This window comes from Muscardinus avellanarius (genome assembly GCF_963383645.1).
Source record: "Muscardinus avellanarius genome assembly, chromosome: X".
NCBI lineage: Eukaryota > Metazoa > Chordata > Mammalia > Rodentia > Gliridae > Muscardinus > Muscardinus avellanarius.
In genome coordinates, this window is record NC_137792.1 from 9,933,510 (window position 1) to 9,952,760 (window position 19,251).

Genomic DNA, 19,251 nt, shown 5'->3' on the forward strand with positions numbered 1-19,251 from the left:
TATATTTTCTGTGAAGTTCATTTTGGTATAGTTAAGAGGGGATTAAATTTTATCAAATAAAGTAACACTTGGATCAGATACCATTGAGAAAAACTAACATAAAAGATACTGTCCAGAGGAACTTATCAGGTAATGCTGATGGGAACTTTGGGAGACTAGAGTTAGAGGGTCACCTCTCCCAGTTTATCATTCAAATATTATATATGTATATGTACACACACACATATGTTTTACCTGTATTACCTGTTCACCAGTGAAGAAAAGAAACGGATTAGCCACTATCAAAAGAAAAGTGAGTGTGCATTGTAAATTTTGTTGCTTCTGTAAATTATGAATATGAAATTGTCCATTTTTATTTTGTTCTCTGTATAAATGGTATAGTAGAGTGACTCAAGCAGACACACCTGACAGAAGTGCTTACAAAAGATGACTGAAAAGAAAAGAGAAAGGTCTAGGATATTGATTCTTGGCTTTTTTTTCTGTGATATTGAGTATTGAATCCAGAGGTATTCTACCTTTGAGCTACACTCCCAGCCTTTTTATTTCTATTTTGAAACAGGCTCTAGCTACATTACTGTGTGCTAGCCTCAAACCTTCCATCTGTCTCTCTCAACCTTCCAAATACTGTGATTCCAGGTATGCACCACAGTTCCTGGCTCATGAGTTCTTCTTTGGCTGAGAAAGATGTCTAATGGTGTAACTTCTCACCATGGGCGTCTGTAGCTAACTCTGAGTCCCTACACAGACCTGAGCCATGCCTGCAATGTGTGAAAAATTGATTAACTATATTAACTTTTCCTTTTATAGGAAAAGTTTGCTGACTGTCATTCTAGATATTGGAGAAATGTTGGAAAACAAAGTATTCAAACCAAGCAAAACAAGAGAAAGTCCTCATCTTCATGGAACACATATACCAATGGAATTTATAGGAAGGAGCCAGCTATATTCGACAAAGAAAGGACTAAACTAAAAACTTAAATATCCTTACAAGGTCCGAGGGACCTAAAACAAAACATGTTTAATAAAAGTATCATATTATTTGTCATTTTGCAGAGAAAAAGCATCTGATTGATTTTCTAATTCCTGTCAGTCCTTAAGGCATCAGCGCCTCCCCATGATTAATCTCTATGTAAAATCATTAATTACTTCCTATCAAGGGCCTACATACATTGATGTCATTTGCTTTAATGCATATCTCTTATGTTGATTTTAGTAATATAGCCTAAATTTCAAATTTGTCACTTATTACTTTTAAAAATGTGCTCCTATCTTGTGCCCCAGACTTTTTCTCAATGAAAAAAAAAACTAAAGCACTTATATAAGCATAATGTTTATGGTAATAAAACTTCAATATTTCTTTCATTTTGATCTCACAGATTAGAATTACTCTGTGAGCAAGGTTTCTCAATCTTGGCACTACTGGCATTTCGAACTAGATCATTCTTTCTTGTAAGGACCCATTTTGCTGCATTGTAGGATGTTTAGCGGCTGCCCACTGACTAGAAGCCAGTAGCTTCCTGCAGTTGCAGCTAATAATAATGTCTCCAGACATTACCAAATCTCCTCTGGGTGGCAACATCACAAATTCAGCATCTTGTATCTTTCAATTGCTTTTTTATCTTCATGGTTGTCTTTCAGATTCAATCATAGCCTTTGGCATTAGATACTTCCAAGTAAGTAATTTGACTTTTTCAACCAGCAAGTACAGTTTGAGGGGTGGCTGTTCAAAAAAACCTTTCCACCACTGGCCTAAAACTACATCACTTCACGGAAGTGACCAAAGACAAGGTTATAGTTACACGGGGCACTAACCGAACTGATAACTGTCAACTAAGTAAGTTATTTTTTATTATTGCCTATGTTGTCAACTGAAATAAAATCTTTGCTCTTTATTTAAAGACATCAAATTAAAGCTATATGCTGTTAACTGTGGTAGAAAATCACTTTCAGAATGGTGGCATAAGGACCTCTAAGAGCCACTCCTACATAAAAGGCTTGAGCAGCACTGTAAACAAACTATATTTAACCCATCAGTAAAACACCTCAACAGCAGAATACATCATCATGTCAAATCCACATGAAACATTGTTTTTTGGGTTTTGTTTTATTTGTTTGTTTTGTTTTGTTTGGGTGGTACTGGGGGTGGAACCCAGGGGCTTTCTACCTCCAGGCTATACTCCGAGACCTATTTTATACTTTATTTGGAAATAGGGTGTCACTAAGTTGCTGAGAGCCTCACTAAGTAGCTGAGGCTGGCTTCGAACCTGTGTAATCCTACTGTCTCAGCCTCCCAAGTGCAGGGATTACAAGTGTGCGCCACCACGCCCAGTGGAACATTGTTTAAGATAGACAAATCTGAGCCACAAGTACATCTTGCTAGACCACAAGCCCAGTATATCTTAATCAGTTTTAAAGACAAGCGATCATATAAAGTATATTCTTCAACCATGGCATAGAGAAATTAGAAACTAAGAGTAGAAGGAATCTTGGGAAATTCACAAATATGTGGCATTAATGTACACACTCCTAAATAGCCAATAGGCCAAAGAAAACAAATCACAATGGAAATTAGAAAGTATTTGAGATAAATGAAAATTAAAATACAGCAGGCCAAAACTTATGGAATACAGCTAAAATAGTACTCAAAGGAAAATTTAGAGTTGCAAATGATATTAGGAAAGAAGAAGAATATCAAATTAGTAACTGAACTTTTGCTTAAAACTATCAAAAGAAGAGCAAATTAACCTTTAGCTAAGCTAACCAGCAGAAAAAAGAAAACACAACTAAAATCGGGAATGCAAAGAAGGGACATCATGAATAAAGAGGATTCAAAATGGCATCTGAGGGACACAGCACTTCTCAGTAGTTGAAATAAAGTTCAACTAACGAGAAAGCAGTGTCTCAACCAACAAAATAAATATAGCTCAGAAACCAAAACTGACCCAGGAACCTCACTGAAAGAAAACCAGGAACCTTGAACTGCAGGAGGGAAAAAAAAAAAGCTCACGTTTCGGATCAGCTGCAGCCACAGCTAGGCCGCCGGCAGGCTGCCACTGTGCGGGCTACCAGCCCAAACCATAGCCCTGGGACCTGACTTACACCAACGTGGAAACAAAATCCGAAAGCTCCTTCGGAGACCCAGGAAGCACCTAGGAGACCTAGGAGTCATCTCTGCGCTGGACCTACAGCCTCTGGAGAACCAGATATGGAAGAACTACCAGCCCGTCAGAGCTTCTGATTGGGCTACCAGCTACTCCACCATCACCCAATCACCTCAATGGGAATACAACAGAAGAACAGGCCTGAGAATGGTGAAAATATGAGAACCAGGAATAGTGGAGAAATGACAGAAATCACGAATACTGACCTTCAAGAAATGCAAGAAGGGAAGTTCCGAATCTTGATCTACAATATGATGAAAGGATTTAAAACAAGTCTAGCGGAGATGAAAGATGAGATAGAAACACTAAGAAAGAATCAGAAAGAGGTCTGGAATGAAATGAAAGAGGCAATAAGTGAAATGAAGACAGCAATAGAAAGAAATTCTGGAAGATTAGATGAAATGGAAAACAGAATATCACTGTTAGAAGACTGTACATCCAAAACTGAAAACACGGTCAGTGATATACAAAAATCTCTACAGCAACAAAACCTAAACATCGAGCAAATATGGGATAATATGAAGCACCCTAACTTATGGATAATAGGCATTGAAGAAGGGATAGAGGTACAGACCAAGGGCATCCGTAATCTCTTCAAAGAAATAATCTCAGATAATTTTCCAAACATGGAAAGAGACTTGCATCTTCATGTCCAGGAGGCATACAGAACTCCACTGAGACAGGACCAAAGAAGGACCACACCACGCCACATAATAACCAAAATGACCAACATAGAGGCCAAGGAAGGAATCTTAAAAGCAGTGAGAACAAAAGGACGGGTGACATATAGAGGCAAAACAATAAGAATCACCCCAGACTATACAACCCAGGTCATGAATGCTAGGAGAGACTGGTACAACGTGATTCAGACCCTGGAAAAAAATAACTTCCAACCAAAGCTTATTTATCCAGCAAAACTACTATTCAAGATCAATGGAGAAACTAAAGTCTTTCAGGATAAACAGAATCTTAAAAAAATTCATGAATTCAAAGCCAACACTAGAGAAAATTCTTAAAGAAATAAACCATAAAGAAGAAAAAAGCAGACTCCAGAACCAGATAAGAGAGGAAGTCAATAAGTGGGCCATTTAAGTAAAGAAGAAAGACCAATCCATCCAGTAGTAGACAGAACATAAAATGGCAGAAAACAAAAATCATATTTCAATAATATCTCTTAACGTCAAAGGACTTAACTCACCAATCAAAAGACATAGACTGGCAATGTGGATCAAGAAACATAATCCAAATATATGTTGTCTGCAAGAAACTCACCTTACAGCCAAAGACATTCACAGACTGAAAGTGAAAGGATGGAAAAAGATATATCATGCTACTGGAGACCAAAAGTGAGCAGGGGTAGCAACCCTGATATCCAACAAAACAGACTTTAAAACACATCAGAAGAGACAAATCAGGGCACCTCCTTTTACTAAAAGGAACAATACACCAAGAAGATATAATGATAGTAAATATTTATGCCACAAACGTGGGTGCAACCACATTTGTAAAACAAACCCTTCTGGACATCAGATCCCAAATAGACCCAAATACAATAATTCTGGGAGACTTTAATACACCTCTCACACCACTGGATTGATCTTCAAGGCAAAGGATGAGTAAAGATTCTTTAGAACTAAAGAAAACCATAAACCAAATGGACCTAATAGACATTTACAGAATATTTCAACCAGGAATTACAGAATACATATTTTTCTCAGCAGCCCATGGAACCTTCTCCAAAATAGACCACATACTGGGACACAAAGAAAGTGCCAGCAAATTCAAAAGATGTAATATAATTCCTTGCATCTTTTCAGACCATAATGGAATAAAAGTAGAAATCAACAACAGGAAAGTCAAAAGAAATTATTCAAATGCATGGAGATTGAATGATATACTATTGAATGATGAATGGGTAAGAGCAGAAATTAGGGAACAAATAAAAAAAATTATGGAAACAAATGAAAACAGAGACACAACCTACCAAAATCTATGGGACACTATGAAGACAGTATTAAGAGGAAAGTTTATTGCACTGAGTGCCCACATAAGAAGGACAGAGAACCGCCAAGTAAAGAACCTAATGACACAACTCAAGGACCTAGAAAGTCTGCAACAGTCTACTCCCAAAGCCAGCAGAAGGCAAGAAATTATTAAAATTAGAGCAGAAATAAATTAAATAGAGAATAAAAAACAATTCAAAGAATCAATAAAACAAAAAGTTGGTTCTTTGAGAAGATCAATAGAATTGATAAACCCCTGGCCAACCTAACCAAAAGAAAAAGAGAATCAACTCAAATTATCAAAATTAGGAATGAAAAAGGAGATATCACCACAGATAGTGAAGAAATTCAAAAGGTTATCAGAAACTACTTTAAAAATTTATACTCCAATAGACTTGAAAACATGGAAGAAATTGATAGATTTTTAAGAATAGTTAACCTACCTACACTCAGCCAAGAGGATATAGCAAGCCTAAACCAACCAATAGCAAACAAAGAAATAGAAACAGCAATAAAAATTCTTCCACCAAAGAAAAGCCCAGGCCCAGATGGGTTTACAGCTGAATTCTACAAAACCTTCAGTGAACAACTAATACCAATACTTCATAACTTGTTCTGGGAAATTGTAAGAGATGGAACTCTCCCAAATTCCTTCTATGAGGCCAGTATCACATTAATCCCCAAACCAAATGAAGATACTTCAAGAAAGGAAAATTACAGACCAATATCCTTAATGAACACAGATGCAAAAATTCTAAACAAAATACTAGCTATACACATTCAAAACTATATCAAGAGAATAATACATCATGACCAAGTTGGGTTCATCCCAGAAAAACAAGGCTGGTTCAACACACGTAAATCAATACATGTTATTCACCACATAAATAGAACCAAGAACAAAAACCACATCATCATAGCAATAGATGCTGAAAAAGCATTCGACAAAATCCAACATCCATTCATGTTAAAAATACTGCAGAAATTGGGATAGAAGGAACGTACATCAACATCATTAAGGCAATATACTGTAAACCCAAAGCCAACATTATATTGAATGGGGAAAAACTGCAAGAATTTCCTCTAAAGTCAGGAACAAGACAAGGATGCCCACTATCACCACTCCTTTTCAATATAGTCCTTGAGACTCTTGCTGTAGCAATAAGACAAGGGAAGGAAATCAAAGGAATTCACATAGGAAGAGAGGAATTAAAATTATCCTTATTCGCAGATGACATGATCCTTTATCTGGAAGACCTAAAGAACTCAACCAAAAGACTTCTGGAGCTGATTGACAAATTCAGCAAAGTTGCAGGATACAAAATCAACCTAAAGAAATCAATGGCTTTTCTTTATGCCAACAATGAATCCACAATGAAAGAAACAAAGAAAACAATTCCATTCACTATAACCTCAAAACCAATAAAATATCTAGGAATAAACATAACCCAAAATGTAAAAGACCTCTACAACAAAAACTATAAAACATTAAAAAAAGAAATTGAAGAAGACCTTGGAAGATGAAAAGATCTCCCGTGCTCATGGATAGGCAGAATAAATATCATCAAAATGGCCATTCTACCAAAACTGATCTATAGATTCAATGCAATTCCCATTAAAATACCAGTGACATTCTTCAGAGACCTAGAAAAATCAATCATGAACTTTATATGGAGAAAGAAAAGACCCAGAATAGCCAAAGCAATTCTCAGCAATAAGAAACATGCAGGAGGCATCACAATCCAAGACTTCAAATTATACTATAGAGCAATAGTAGTAAAAACAGCATGGTACTGGCAAAATAACAGATATACTGACCAGTGGATTAGAATAGAAGGTACAGAAACAAACCCACACATCTTTAGTCAATTAATCTTTGACAAAGAGGCCAAACTCATACGCTGGAGAAAAGACAGCCTTTTCAACAAATGGTGCTAGGAGAACTGGCTATCCATTTGTAAAAAGATGAATCTAAACCCCTATATCTCACCAAACACAGGAATCAACTCAAGATGGATCAAAGACTTAGAAATTAGACCCGAGACTGTGAAGTTAGTAGAGGAAAGCATAGGTACAACACTACTAAATATTGGCACAGGCAGTAACTTTCTCAACAAAACCTCCAAAGCTCAGGAAATTAAAGCAAGAATTAACATGTGGGATAACATCAAACTTAAAAGTTTCTTCTCATCAAAGGAAACCATCAATAACTTAAAGAGGAAGCCTACAGAATGGGAAAAGATCTTTACCAGCCACCACTCTGATAGGGGACTAATATCCAGAATATACAAAGAGCTCAAAAGAATCTACACTAGCAAAGCAAACAACCCAATCAAGAAATGGGCAAATGGACTAAATAGACACTTCACAAAAGAAGAGATACAAAGGGCCAATAGATACATGAAAAAGATGTTCTACATCATTGGCCATCAGGGAGATGCAAATCAAAACTACACTGAGATTCCATCTAACCCCAGTCAGAGTGGCAAGCATAAAGAAATCAAATAACAACAAATGCTGGCAAGGATGTGGGGAAAGAGGAACTCTTTTACACTGTTGGTGGGAGTGCAAACTAGTTCAACCACTATGGAGATCTGTGTGGAGATTTCTAAGAAAGCTAGAAATAGATCCAGCATACAATCCAGCTCTACCACTCCTGGGTATTTTTCCAAAGAGGTTGAAAACAGAGAACTATAGCAACATATGCATACCTATGTTCATAGCAGCACAATTTGTAATAGCCAAAATATGAACCAATCCAGGGCCCCATCAACAGATGAAAGGATTGCAAAACTCTGGGAAATACACACAATGGAATTCTACTCAGCCATAAAGAAGAACAAAATCATACCTTTTTCAAGAAGATGGAAATTCCTGGAGAGCATTATGTTAAGTGAGACCAGCCAAGCCCAGAAGGATAAGGTACATATGTTTCCTCTAATATGCCCAAACTAGGGAATCCAGAGGATACCAGTGGTACTCCAGATAATGGAGGGGAAATACCAGCAAAGATTGAATGGAAAGATAGAGGAGGAGGAAGGCTGAACTTGATTAATGAGGGTCCACATCCGAATATATGTAAAATTATGAATATGGCATGGTTACCCGGGATAATCATTGTTTTATTGCTGGGAGGGGGGAAGGGAAAACAGGGGTGGGAGGGGAGAGAGGGCATCAAGTATAGTTTAAATGTATACCATTTATGTTCAATAAAAAATTAAAAAATAAAGAAGGGACATCATCACCAATGTTACAAAAATAAAAAGAATTACAGATGCTCCACAACTTATGTTAGGGTTTACCCTGATACATTTAAAATATTATGTCAACAATGCATTTAGGCTGAGCCCTCTGGTGCATACCTGTAATCCCAGTACCTGAGAGGCTTGATACAGGAGGATCACAAGTTTGAATTTTAAAGTACAGTTTCTACTAACTGAATTTTGCTTTTGAACAATCACCAAGTTAAAAAAAATCATAATCTGAAACAGGCATGATGGTGCACACCTGTAATCCCAGTACTTGGTAGGCTGAGACAGGAGGATCACAGGTTCATGCCCAGCTCTAGCAACTTAGTAAGGCCCTTCACACTTAGTGAAACACACTGTTTCCAAATAAAAAATAATAAAATGGGGCTGGGGTTGTAGCTCAAGGTGGAGTGCTGCTGAGATTAATCCCCAGTAACACACACACACACACACACACACACACACACACCTTAAATTGAACGAACCATCATAAACCAGATACTGTATGTATAAGAGAATTCTATGAGCAATTATTTGCCAACATCAGATACACCAGATAAAATACACAAACTCTAAAAATGTTCTATCAAAATTGACTCTAGAAGCAATAGAAGATGTTAAAATAAAAATAAGTAAAATTACCTAAAAAGTCATCATAAAAATATCCTACAAAAAACCTCAAACTCAGATGTCTTCACTGGTGAATAATAACAAACATTTAAAGAAAAGTTAATATCATCAAGGCATGATGGCACACACCTGCAATCCCAGCACTTGGGAGGAGGATCCCAGGTTGCAGTAACTTGTCCAGTTTCCAAAAAATGGGCTGGAGTGTAGCTTAGAGGTAGAATGTCTCTGGGTTCAATCCTTGGTAGCAGAAAAAGCATAAAGAAAATAAAAAAAATTAATATCAATTCTTCACAAATTTTTTCAAAAACAAGAAAGAACACTTTACAATTCATTCTATTAAGGCCTGATACTAAAACCAAAGACATCACCAAAATAGAAAAAAAAACCCTGCAGAACAACATCCCAAATGTATACAGAGGTAAAAATCCCAACAAAATATTAGCACACTATATAAAATGCATATATAACATATAAAATGGATTTTACACCATGATTAAATATAATCTATCTCAAGACTATTACAAGTTTCAGTTAACATATGAAAATCAATTTAATGAATTATATTAATAGAATGAATGACAATACATGATTATTTTCATAGATGGAGATAAAGTATTTGACAAAATCTACCACTCTTCCTTTTTACAAATGTGCTTTTATTGGTGAATTATAGTCTCAAATCATAAGGTAAATCATGTTGACAATGGCATACATGCACATAGCACTTGGTGCCCCCCACCTTCTCATTTCCCTCCCTCCCAACACAGAATACCAAGATTGATGTTGCTATATTCACACTTATACACATAGTTGATGATAGTATTTTCACTAATGAAGCTCAGTCTTCCTCCTCTCCAACCTTAATTACTTTCTATCCTGCACATATTAGAGAAAACATACGAATCTTCACTTTCTGTGATTAGCGAATCTCACTTAACATAATGTTCTCCATGTCCTTCCTTCTTCTTGCAAATGACATGATTTTGTTCTTCTTTATTGCTAATTAGAATTCCATTGTTTGTTTTTCCCATAATTTTGTAATCCATTCATCTGTCGATGGACACCTGGGTTAGTTTCATAATTTGGCTATTGTGAATTGTGCTGCTATGAACATGGGTATGCATATATTACGGTAGTTCTCTGGTTTCAACCTTTTTGGAAAGATACCCAGTAGTGTCTACCACTCTTTCATAATAAAAACTTTAAACAAACTAGGAAGAGAAAAAACTTCCTCAAAAAAATGAAGGGCATTTACAAAAATTGGACATTTAAATCATACCTGATGGTGAAAGACTGAAGAGTTCCTCCTTGAGCTCAGGAGTACTACCAGAATGTCCACTCTTGCCACTTCTAGCCAACCTTGTAGTGGAAGATCTAGACAGGGCAGTTAACCATGGAAAATAAATTAAAGGCACCCACATTGGAAATAAATATATAAAATATCTCCATTCATAGATGGCATGATCTTGTATAAAGAAATCCTAATCAATTCACCAAAAACAACTACTAGAACTAATAAGTGAGTTCAGTAAGGTTGCAGGATACAAGATCAATATACAATTGATCAGTTAGGTATATTTCTATCGGTTAGGTATATTTCTATACACTAGTATGAATAATACAAACATGAAATTAAGAAAGCAATTCTATTTACAATAGCATCAAAAAGTATAAAATACTTGGTGATAAATTTAACCAAGAAATGCAAGACCTGTACACTGAGAACTACAAAACATCACTGAAAGAATTTAATGAAGGCCTAAATAAATAGGAAGACAGACCATGCTCTTGGATTTAGACAGACCAGGCCTTTGGGCTTAGTGTTGTTAAAATTATGATATGCCTCAAATTGATATACAGAGTCAATGTAATCTCTATCAAAATCTTAATACCTCCTTTGAGGAAATCAACAAGGTGATTTTAAAACTCATCCAGAAAAACAAAGGACTCAGAATACATAAAATAAATCTTTAAAAAGAACAAAAAATTATTTAGGTGACTTACCTTTTTATACAAATTATCCTTTTTCTATTTTTCTTTTCATTTTCTTATTGATTTATAAGAAATCAATAAGATTTTTATTTTTTTATATATTGTAGTTTTTAAAATATATTTTTATATATTTTTATATATTGTAGTTATTAATTTATATATATATATCATATATAATATATACAATATATATTGTATATATTTTTATATTTTTATATATTGTAGTTATTAATTCCTTGAATCTAGCTTTTGTTGTTATAAAAATTTTCCATTAAGCCACTTATTTATGTGTTGTTGCTTCATTCCAAAATAGTTTTTCATGTTCACAGAACACATAATAATTTACCTGTCAACTAGATAATAGTTAACTTTATAATAATTGAAAAACTACACTTACCCATAGAAAAGCAGGAGGGAAGAGTATGCTGTTGGGATTTTCAAAAGGAAGTAGTCTAATCCCTGTGTCCTTAAACTAACTGTGAGCTACCTTTAGCTTTCATGAAATGAAATACCTCATCTGCTCCAAGGATGCATTGAACAGCCCCATTAGTTTATTGTTGCTTTGAGATTTGGTTTCACTTGTGTTTATATGAAATAACTACTTTTTCCAGTTATTAATTAAACTTACTGACACATTTATCAATTTATTTGCTCATTGTTATTCCACACCCCTTAAGCATTCTTTGTGTTTACTTCTCTTCTTGTGAGTGTACACAGTTTAATATTTCTTTCAACAAGAGTCTATGAGTCATATATTCAGCTTTTGTAAATTGGAAAATATTTGTATTTCCCTCACTCATGAATAAGAATTGATATGCACATAACTTCCTAGCTTGAATATATTACTCCATTGTCTACTTGCAACTACTGTGAATGGAAAGTGAGCTTTCTTTCTAATCGTCCCTTTATATCTGTCCTTTCCATTGGGTAGCTTTTCAGATATTTTCATTTTATCCTTACTGTTCACTCCAGCTGCAATATGTCTAAAAATGGGTGTAATTTTATTTATCCTGCTCAGTCTCAAAGTGTGCTTAGGTCTGAAGGCTCATTTTTATCAATAGTTCCTTCAACTTTCCCACCTCCTTTATTCCCATGGAATTAGCATGATGCCTGTGTATTGTTCAGCCTACCTCCATCGAAACTCTTCTGCTCCGTCTACTTGGTAGCAGCACCTGTGTGATAAATTCTGAATAAATCTAAGACTGTTTTCCAGTTCATAAATTTTCTGTCCAAATGTGTTTAGCTTTCAGTTCATTCTATCTATTGAGTCTTAAGTTCCTGTAACTGTATGTTTCAGTTGTTTGGTTTTCATACCAATTGCCCTTATCATTCTATAATTTATCATTCTTTTTACAATTATTTATTTCTTTCAACCTATCACCTTAGGGATACTTATGATCGAGTCATTTTAAGCTCTTAAAATTACTTAAATTTTATCTTGAGTGAATCTATGTTTTTAAAAATACTTTTATTGGTGCATTATAATCATACATCATAGTGAGATCCAAAGTGACAGAAACATACATGCATATGTCACTTGATGTGTTTCCCTCTGGCTCCCACCCTGCTACCCCACCCCCATGTACATGTTAGTGAGATTGGTAGTGATGCACAGCCACACAAGGCTGAATTCATGCTTTGATGGGTGATTTTGTCATCTGCCTTTTTTAGCACACAATTTTTTCTCTTCCTTAGGAATTTTGTTTTCCAAGTCGTTTTGACCCTTTCCGAGAAATTTCTCTCCTCCTGCTGCTTTCCAGCTGGGTTTTTTGATTGTCTGTTCCATTTAGAATTATAGTCTCCTTATATTGCCCAGGTGTGTGTCACCATGCCTGCCTGCCAACAAGTTTAAATAGCTCTGCCTCTGGCTTGATGATACAGAACCAGAAACTATTTGGAGGCCTTGTTATGATACCAGGGATATGTTAAATCCAATCACTAAACCTGCAGACACCTTGGCTCCATTCTGGTATCAAAGATGCTTGTGACCTCACCCTCATCTGGGATTCAACTACGAACTATAGCCTGCAAGCCAGCATCCCAGGCACAATGAGCAGCAGGCCTTCACCACTACCTTACTCCCTTTACCGGTTTTTCTCCTGTCTTTGCGGGCTAACATAGAAGAAGATAACCTGTGTCACCTATTTCTAAAACGTGGCTGAACTTTGTGCTACTCAACTGCCTGGATACTGTGGAGCAGGTACAGGAGGGCTGCAATAAAGCCAGAGAAGCAAGCCAGGTGTGGTGGCACCTGCCTGTAATCCCAGTACTTTCTAGGCCGAGACAGGAAGATTGCAATTTTGAGGCCAGTCTCTGCAATTTAGCGAGACTCTCAGTAACTTAGTAACCTGTTTCAAAATAAAATGGGGCTGAGAGTGTGTAGCTCAGGGGTAGAATGTGCCTGGGCTCAATCCAAATACCAAAACAAACAAACAAACAAAAAGCAGAAAAGCAGATAGTCTACAGAGCTGGACAATTTTAAGATTAAGGCTTTTAAAGCCCAAGAAGGAATTTTACTTGAATCTAAATGGTTTTATGTTGGGTAATTTGGCCACTAATGACACAGAAAGATTTGAACTATAACTGCTTTTCTTGGGGAGATAGATCAAGGATTCAATAAATGAATCTTTCTTCCCTTCCTTCCTTCCTTTCTTCTTTTCTTTCTTATGGTACTGGCGATTGAGCCCAGGCTCATTCTACCTTTGAGCCACATCCTTCAGCCCTATTTTATTTTGAAACAGGGTCTCACTAAGGTACTGAGGGTCTCACTAAATTGCTGAGACTGGCCTTGAAACTGCAATCTTCCTGTTTCCGCCCAGAAAGTACTGGGATTACAGGTGTGCACCACCACACTTGACTTAAATGATCCTACTTTAAAGAAAGAACATTAGAAAACATCCCAGAGCAGAGCAGAAACAGAGGAAGGGGAAAGAAAGGGGGAGGGAAGGGGAAGAAGGGAAGAAGAGAAAGAGAGAGGGAAAGAGAGACTGACACTGACTAGCAGAGGGAAAGAGAAATGCAGATAGGAAAATAAAGTAGGGAAATGGGGATGGGAAGAGAGGAAGGAAGGAGAGACAGAAGCAGACAGAGGCAGAGATAGAGGCAAGAGGTGGGCAGGGGAAGAAAAAGCAAACTATAGACAATGGCAGAAACAGCCAAAGGCAGAGATAAATGAAAAACTTTTGGACAAAAATACCATTATTACATTCAAGGGATTAGAAAATGCGGTCACAACCAGATGAATAGTTGTGCTCCATTTGCTGAGTCTATAGAGGGCTAACCCAGCAGGGAGAACGTAGTCAAAACAACCCATTTTCCAATCAGTAGATTGACCCCTCCCAAGCCAGAAACAGAGGGCTGTTCTCCACTAGCTGGGCTCCCCCACTAGGAGCACCCCCACTGCCTCTGGTCGCCTCTAACAGCCAGGCTGATTTGATGGTCTCTTCAATAACCCATTCATCCACAGCCTTATATTAGCTTTCATCCTGAGTAGCACTAATTGCCCTTCGGCTGAGAGCATGTGGAAGGCACTGATTGATGACACTGCAGTATTTTCCAACTCAGCAGCAGCCCTGGCCGTGCCTTGGCTGACGCACACTTCCCTCCCTGCGTAGCAGGTGACGTTATTCAGGACCAGGGACTGCAGGGAAAGTGAGCCCTCATCAGAAAACTAGTAGTCAGGTTAACAGAATGAACCACAAGAGATTAACCCCATCCTAATGACAAATACTTCCCTTTGAAACAGCACTGTAAGCCATCAGCATGAGGCCAAATATTTGCTCTTCCAAGAGAGAGTCTGCTTACCCAAAACTTACCTTTGCTCCAGTCGCCCCAGAAGCTGAGTCTGAGACCAAGGTATGAATGCAGGTAGTTCACGAGGCGGAAGGGGGGGAGTGTATTTAACAGTGATAGGAAAGTGGGAGGGGGGATGTGGAAAGGAAGAGAAAGCAGCCAATAAAGGATGCATTACTGAGCCTGTTTCCACTGTGGATAGCTAGAGCTTAATCCCACCAGGGAACGCTGAGAAATGGGGTAAAACCTCTGCCCAGAAATAGGGTAAAATCTCTGCTCTGAGTTTTTTTAAAACCCCGAACCTGGGGGATATGTGGCGGCCCTTGCTCAAAAACCTTAGCACAAATGTGGAGGCTTATTTAATGGTTTTGTTTTAAAAAGACCCCCAAGATGTGTATGGTGGCCCACACCCATAATCCAAGTACTTGAGAGCCTGAGACAGGAGGATCTCAGGTTCAAGGACAGCCTCAGCAACTTAGTGAGACCCTTGTTTCAAAACAAATATAAATAAATAAAAAAATAGGGCTTGGGGTGTAGCTCAGAGGTAGAATGTTCCTGGGAGTATATCTCAGAGGTAGAATGTCCCAGTGCCCGAGAGAGAGAGAGAGAGAGAGAGAGAGAGAGAGAGAGAGAGAGAGAGAGAGAGAGACCCCAGAGAAGTTCATGTGTTAATGCAGCCAGGTTTGGAGGCAGGGCACGGTTGGAAGAGGTGGACCCAATGGGGGTATCCCTGACCACATCCTCTCTTTTTATCTGTTCCTGTCACTAGACTCTGAGCATGGCTTTTCCTCTTCTCACATGTCCTAAAGTGCTGCTGCCAAGTCACTCTGCCACCCTGGCCTGCTGACCATGGACCAACCTCTGAAATCTCCAAAACTATGAGCCAAATAAAACTTTCTTCCCCTAAGTTGTGCTTGTCGGGTGTTTGGGTAACAATGGCAAAAAAAAAAAAAAAAGCTGACTACAGCAGCTTGCTGCATTTACTGAGCTCATCTGAGAATAGCTTTCCATTTCTGAAGTTTCATAACACGAGCTTATAACAATTCATTTAGCAACCTATATTTGTGGTCCTCCTGAATTAGCCCCAGCACTTCCATCCAACTTCAGCTCTTCACCTGATGTGCAACTAAGTAGGCAAAGGCATTTAACCTCTCCTGAATCAGATTTCATTTGTCAGATGGAGATAATAAGAATCAAGTGGCCTCCTTTATAGAACTGTAGTAAAGCTCAAAACCTAAATATTAATAACACACCAGGAGTCAACAAACTTTACCTAGGAAGGACCAGATAGAAAACATCTTAGGCTCCCTGGGCCATGTGGTCTCTGTCACCATGACTTACCTCTGCTCTTGTAGCTGAAACAAAGTCAAGACAATAGGTAATTAAGTGAATGTGGCTGTATTCCAACAAAACTTGATTTATCAAATGAGGTGGCAGGCTAGATTCAGCCTACCAGTTCATGAGCTGTGGTCTGTCCATCTTGCATACACAAGAGACCTTTGTACATTTTAGTGCCAGTATCATTTATCCCTCACTCAATAAACCATTGGATTAAGTATCCCTGTCATCCTGGGGTGGAAATCCATAATCCTCCTTCCTATAGCTTGTATTTACTGAGCATCTCTTTTGTGAAAAGCATTATGCTGGCCCTGGAGATCCAAGGCTAATTAGACAGACACAACCCACACCTAATACCTGGAAAGAGAATCTTAACCCCCTTCCCTGTGCCAGTCTGTAACACTAGAGTGCTATTCCTTTGGGTTAACAAGTGACAATTGCAGGCATCTCAGTGCTTGGGAGAGTTAAAGACACAAGAAACATTGCTAAAGAAGCTTAAATCCAGACATGGTGACACATGCCTATAATTCCAGTACTTGGGAGGCTGAGACAGGAGGATCACAAGTTCTAGGACAGTCTCAGCAAATTAGTGAGACTCTGTTTCAAAATAAAAAGAGGAGTATAGCTCAGATGTAGGACACCTCTGGGTTCAATCATTCCTGGTACAAAGAAGAAGAAGAGGTAGAAAAAGGAGGAGGAGGAGGAGGAGGAGGAGGAGGAGGAGGAGGAGGAGGAGGAGGAGGAGGAGGAGGAGGAAGAGAAGGCAAGAGAAAGGAAGGAAGAAGCTACTTAAATTTCAGGGCTCCTGTTATGGTTTGAACTTGAAATTTCCCCCAGTCTCATCTCATGTATTCAGCTACACAGCTGTGTTAGGACATGCAACATGGCTGGAGATAGGCCCCTGGGAGTGTGGCCAGGGGACAACATCATTTCCCCCTGTAAGTTCCTGCAGCTTCCTCTTTCTAGTTCTGGATGCCATAAGATGAGGATAGCTGTTCCTCTTCTACCACGCCCTGAACTCTGCAGCTGCGATCCTGCCTACCCTGAACTGAAATCTCCAGAACTGCAAGCAAATAGAATCCTCCTTCTTGTAAATTTTGTATGTCAGGTGTTTGGGTCACAGCAGTGACAAAGCTGATTAAAACAGTCCCCTACTTTCATTGGTTTCTCTCCAGTTCTGTGATGAGATTCTAGTGATCATTCATATGGTCATATATTTTTGTATAATTCAAAAATGCAAGTGTCTAACTACAACATATTGAGACCACTGTCTTTTCCCACTCTGACTTATCTCCCAGTATAAATCGGGGTTTCCCTGATCCTCCCCTTTGAAATAGCATCATAAACTATCAGAAATCATTCCCAAGTATTTTTAACAATATCTTCTATTACTATGTTTTATGAAGTTCTGGTTTATTGGAGTAATATTCTATTGGGACATTTTTTTCAGACAGGACCCCTTTTCAGGGACAAGAATTAACAATAGCTAAATAAATATTAAATTTGGCTCTGGTGGCCCTGTGGCCACAACAGTGTATGGAGGGGCTGGTATTAGTAGCCATGATAACTTTTAATTCAAGAACTAGTAGAAAAATGTAAGCCAAAAAGGGGGCTGTTAGTTTTTTTTTTCTGGTAGTAGAGATTGAGCCCAGAAACATTTTAACTCCAACCTACACCCCCAGGCTTTTTTATTTTTTACTTTGAAAAAATAAAATGGGGTCTTTCTAAGTTGCTGAGGGTCTTGCTAAATTGCTGAGGCTTGTCTTGAACCTGTGATCCTCCTGTCTAAGCCTTGCAAAACTGGTATTATAGTTGTGTACCACCACACCTGGCTTGGTGATATCAAATTATTTAAGGATGACAGTTACCTAGCTTAGAGAAACAGCTCAGGATAAACCAAGTAAAGTTTAGCATCACTAAGATTTGGAATTTACAAAGTTACCTTTAGCCCTTTACAGACTTGTATTCCTCCCAGAATTCATCTGTGCTCTAAAAGGTGATAACACTTACCCACCAGTATCCATTAAAAACACAAGAATGGAGTTTTTTATCTGATTGTGTGTATGTGTGTATTATGTCATGTGTGCCCAAATGTATATTTACACATGTAACTACATGTTTGACTTATGTCTATTTAAAATTCTCCTAAAACAAATATTCAAGTACTAGGATTAGGTGAGGTCATTGTGCTCCCAAATATAGATCAATTATATAAGCTTACCCCATGAAAATACTATACAAGCACTTTAAATACACCAAACTTCACAAAATAGATACAGTTATTGTTAAATTATTGTCTCTGTTATTTAACTGAAGCCACTGAAACACAAAGAGTTTGGGAACTTTCCCATTATCAAGAACTTATATATAACAAATGTAAGACTTCAACTCAAGTATTTCTGAACCACAACCAGATATTTAGCTATCACATAGTACTGCAATGCATATCTGTCATTCCAATGCTTGGGAGGCTGAGACGAAGATCACAGGTTTAAAACCAGCCTCAGCAACTTAATGAGGCCCTCAGCAACTTAGTGAGACCCTGTTATAAAATAAAAAATAAATTAGGGCTGGGAATATAGCTCAGAGCTAGAATATCTGTTTAAAAATAAAATGGGGTGCCAGTGCCATCTTGCCTTGCAGCACCAGGTTCCAGAGAAGAAAGGGACTTAGAACAGAGCTCAAAACCAGAAAAGAAATATGCCAGCCTCATGGCCGAGGGCACATCAGCAGCGCCATTTGGCCAGCAGAGGCTGCGAGTTCACCGCGCCCATGACAGCTCCAGATCAGCGCACTCAACAACGCACCAGCCTCCAGAGAAGAAAAGTAAACAAGGAGCTGAAGTAAGCAGCTGCGATTATTCGGGTGTAATTCAGCAGTTTTTTCAGCACAAAGAATGTCTAAAACTCCCAGTGGCCAAGCTCAGCACGCCCTCCAGGGACTCAGAATGGAGCTAAAAAACAGAAAAGAAATATGCCAGCCTCACTCCTGCCAAGGGTGTGGTAGCACCCTTGGCAGAGGCGGTGGCTAGTTCACCACGCCTGGACAGCTCCAGATCAGTGCACTCAATAACCGTAAGTGAAATTG